The following is a 5207-nucleotide window of genomic DNA, read 5'->3' on the forward strand; positions in this document are numbered from 1 at the left end:
GCACCGCATCCATACTTGGTTGCGGATGCTTGCGATTTTCACGCAGCCCCATTCACTTCTATGGGGCCTGCGTTGCGCGAAAAACGCACAATATAGAGCTTGCTGCGATTTTCACGCAACATACCAGTGATGCGTGAAAATCACTACTCATGTGCACAGCCCAATTGGATTGAATGGGTCCGGATTCAGTGCGGGTGCAATGCGTTCACCTCACGCATTGCACCCGCGTGGAATTCACATGGGCCTTCGCTGTATGTGTTATGCAGGACGTGGCAGATTTTCTAGAGTAACAATCGCTATTTCTAACAGCTCTACACTGTGGCCAACAGAGAAGACCCCCTCTATTAATTCAGCCACAATTCCCTTAGGCCAGGGCCACAAGTGGTGGAATATTTCTGTTACAGATGTAGAGGCAAATCAACTACAAAAAAGGCAGTGATTCTGCAGCAAAATCTGCATGTCTTAGACCAGGTTCACATTATTGTTTAGTTTTTCGTTCTTCTGATCCTTTCGGAGCCTTTATTTTGAGCATCTATTATGCTCATTTTGCATCCGTTTTTGTCAGTTCCGTCAAAGATCTGTTATTGTTGACGGGAGAAAAATTCCTCCTAGGAGGTGAGATGTGGCCACAGCAATTGAATTCAGGATGGCATGTGTGGTTACTGGCCGGGTACATGAGCACCTGATTCTCACAGCATAAATTACAACCAAGAGCTCATTATGTAACTGGCCGAGAGGAGGGCTTGGGCGTCCTCCCTGGGCATTGGCCCACCAGCATATTTCCCTGTATGGTCTATGGCCAGTCGCCCCCTGGAACTGACAAAATTGGATGCAAAATAAGCACAATAGATGCTCAAATAAAGGATCCGTTTTTTTATTTTATTTTAATGTTTTTGTTCTGCAGATGGATCAAAAGAACAGAAAAGGAAACTGTCATGTGAACCCGGCTGTGGATTTTGCTGAGGATTCACTACGATTTTACCACAATCCATTTGGGGTGAAATCTTAAACATATTTGACAGGGTGTGGATGTGGATGTTAAAAACCCCATGTACTGTACAGTAATTTGCTGTGTGGAATCTGTACCAAAAATCCACAGTGCAGGAAATTCAGCCTTAGGGCTCATACCCATGACCGTATGTATTTTGCGGTCCGCAAAGCACGGATCCACAAAAAATACGGATGAAGTCCGTGTGCATTCCCTATTTTGCGGAACAGAACAGCCGTCTCCTAATAGAACAGTCCTATCCTAGTCCGTAATACGGACAATAATAGGACATGTTCAATTTTTTGGCGGAACAGACATACGGAAACGGAATGCACATGGAGTAACTTCCTTTTTTTGCGGACCCATTAAAATGAATCGTTCCGCATACAGTCTACAAAAAAAACAAAAACGTTACGGACATGGAAAGAAAATACATTCGTGTGCATGAGCCCTAAAATGGTATGTGAAAGTGGGTTTTGTAAACTGGACAAAAACACAAGTCAATACTTTTTTCAGACAGTAGTTTTGCACTTTTATTACACAATCAGGCCAACAGGTAAAATAAACCTTTTTATGCAGGTTCCAAGGAAACCAAACACATAAAACAGTCTAGAACAAAGTAGAAATTCTAAGAAAAATCAGTGAAGCAAAAAATTCTATTCATTTTGAATTAGTCAACTAATCTGTCAATATTAAATGCACTATGTTATAAATACAATCCTAAACCTTTAAAATGAGGACATTCGGCAATAATTTCTTATAGAACGCTACATTCAGCATTGATTTTTTTTTTTTTATTTTGTATATTCGGTCCTTCCCCATGTGGTTTAAAGCAAGAAAGCAGAGGTCTATACCAGGGCTGGCCAACCTGCGGCTCTCCAGCTGTTGTAAAACTACAACTCCCACAATTGCCCTGCTGTAGGCTGATAGCTGTAAGCAGTCTAGGCATGCTGGGAGTTGTAGTTTTGCAACAGCTGGAGAGCCGCAGGTTGGCCAGCCCTGGTCTATACTGACAGGATTTGTCTGGACGCCTTCACAGGCTGCCAATTTTTCTGCTGAATTTTTCATTCACCTAAATGGAGCTTGCAGAAATCCATGTGCTTGCAGCCCCATTGAAAAGAATGGAACTGATATTCAGTTGCGGAAAATTCTGCAACAAAATCTGCAGCGTGTGAAGGTACCCTTCAGGCTGGGTTCACACTTGAGCGTTTTACAGCGCGTTCAAACGCGCTGTAAAACGCTCAACACATGAAAACCAATGCTTCCCTATGGCCCTGGTTCTCACTTGAGCGTTTTACAGCGCGTTTGAACGCGCTGAAAAACGCCCTACGCTCAAACAAGTTCTTGAGCTTCTTTGGGGCGTTTTGTCGCGCGTTTGCAGCCATAGGACACTGCATTCAATCACACAAACGCGGGTAATGCGCAGCGTTCACCATGGACAAAAACGCGCACAAACGCGCGTTAAACGCGCATATCAAATTCGCTCAAGTGTGAACCCAGCCTCAAGGGGTTGGCCAGTTTATATTGCTAGCTGCACACGTGCTGGTAACAGCCCATGCATGCAACTAGTAATAAGTATCAAACTATTAACACTAATATGCATAATTCATGTTCAAACGCAGGTCCCCTGACCTGCATGCCACATGGCCGCTGATGGAGGCTTCTGTCCATCAGCGGCTTCCATTCATTTACACTGGGGAATGACAGGGAAACTAGCGCATACACAGTCAGTCCCCAGTGTAAATGAATGGAGACCACTGATGGACAGAACCTTCCCTCAGCCACTATGTTCCTAGCGCAGCGCCAGCACGTAGGACAAGGGACCTGCGTGTACACATATTAAACTATTGGACATCACCGCTTATAATAATGCTTATTACTAGCTGCATTATGCTAGTTATATAACCTGGCCATCCTCTTTAAGAAATAAGCAAATTAGAGAAAAAAAAAAAAACACTAGAGAAAACGCTAAATTAAAAATCTATGTTAAAAAAATATATTTGAACAGTGTTAACATTGTTATTATTTCAGAACAAAAATCTTGCTTTATAACAAAGAAATATTATGTAATAGTCCTAAATAGCAAACAAATATCATCGATAATACAACTAACCCAACGTTCACATCTTTGTTGTGAAATCCGGCAGGCTGCTCCTCTGCAGGAACAGCCTGCTGGATTTCACAATGCAGATGTGAATGTAGAGTAAGGGCTCTGTCACACGAGCGGATCCCGTGCGTGGAATCCGCTGCGTGAAAGAGTGCCAAGCCCCGTTCCGGACAGCAGAGACACGGAGCATTAACATAATTGATGATGCTCTTTGCCTCTCTGTGACCTTTTTACTACAAAATCAGTGAGACAGTGATTTTGTAGTAAAAAGATCATAGAGAGGCAAAGAGCATCATCAATGATGTTAATGCTCCTTGTCCCTGCTGTCCGGAACGGGGCTTGGCACTCTTTCACGCAGCGGATTACCCGCACGGCATCTGCTCGTATGAAAGAGCCCTAAGTAAAAAAGAAGCAAGGCCCAAGAAAACAGGACAAGGACAAATGGTATTTTTAAAAATCACTTTATGGCGAGTGATTAGGTAGAACCCAAACAACCAGGGTTGAATGGAATTCAAATAAACAAAGATAATAAATTAATGTCAGTTTTGTTCTTATTTTTGGTATTCTATATGCTGATAAATAAAAAAGAGAGTAATGAAATATGAATATACTCAATAAATTTGCATCATACAATGTGTAAGAGAAAAAAAAAAAAACATACAAGAAAACAGAAAACATTTTTAAATTGTTACTGTACTTTCAGACAACTTTGCATAAACCAATAATTGCAGGGGAAAATAAAACTTTGTAATATATCTCATAACAGAAGAATGCATTGTTTTAGAGTTATCAGCTGTTTTCTTTCTTCCTTTTCTAAACTAACTTTCTCTCTGAAATTTAGGAGAAGGCTGCCTTGTGAAACCAAGATGGGCTGTCTGTTCACTGAAAATATCAAATTACATCATACCATAGAAGTCTATGGATAGGGGAGGAGAAGGCATGAGTGTACAGGCAGCACAGGAATGATTCTGCAGCAACATCTATATTGCTCAATGCTTCTTCGTAATGCCCTATATGCCTTTTTTTTTACTGATTACGAGTGAATGAGAGTTAAGCCTCATTCACACGTCAGTGCTTCACGGACGTGTGCTGTACGTGTTCTCCACGGACAGCACACGTCCACATTCATTCACACATCAGTGTTTTAGCACGGTCCGTGGATTCGTGTTTTTAGCACGGATGCATGCTCTATTTTGTCTGTGTTCACGGATCCATCACTCCCATTATAGTCTATGGGTCCGTGAAAACCACAGATGCCATCCGTGTTGCATCCGTGTTTCACGGATCATTAAGAAGAGATTCTTTGAAAATAATTTTCAATCTGTCCAGTGTCAGTGAAACATGGATGCAATACGGACAGCAAAAAACGGACACATGGACCCAACACGGATAGCTTCACGGATGCATCACTGACCACCTGCTCATGGATTGGAGCACGGTCACGGACATGTGAACGAGGCTTTAGGGAGCGTAATGGGCTGTCTCAATGTGTGTTCTACGGGCAGACATGATGAGCAGCTAGTCTTTACTCACCAGCTCAGAGTTAAAGTATATGGACACCTTCGGGGTGATTGTATTTTACTCATTTTGGGCTAAAAATAATTTTTCAAAAGGTCTTTAATAAAAATAAAGTTCCCCCATTTCTGAGAAAGAGGGTTAAAAATCAGTCTGTTTTCATGCTGTCACTTTCTGTATTTTTTTTAATTGTGTGGCTCTTATCACTGATCTCCTAATCACTCATTATAGCTCTTATCAAACTGATAAGAATATGGTTTAAGTAAGTGTTTATGAGGTCAGGAGAATAATAATGAGCCTCCAGATAGCAGGATTCAAATAAAACAGAACGTTACAGCTTGCAAACAAACTGATTTTTAACCCTTGCAACTCAAAAACGGCTGAACATTTAAAAAAAATTACCAATTGAAAAAATTATTTTTAGTCCAAAATGAGTAAAAGAAATGCCCCGAAAGTGTACATAGCCTTTAACTGAGAATTATACATGGATCCTGCAAAGGAGAGTACTGCTAAAAAGTGCAAGATACAAGTCATATAATGGTCAAATATAACAGAAGTTGTCTACAGAGTGCTGTTGTTTATCTCGTCATCGGTCAA

Source organism: Bufo bufo, chromosome 1 (genome assembly GCF_905171765.1).
Source record: "Bufo bufo chromosome 1, aBufBuf1.1, whole genome shotgun sequence".
NCBI classification, from domain to species: Eukaryota; Metazoa; Chordata; class Amphibia; order Anura; family Bufonidae; genus Bufo; species Bufo bufo.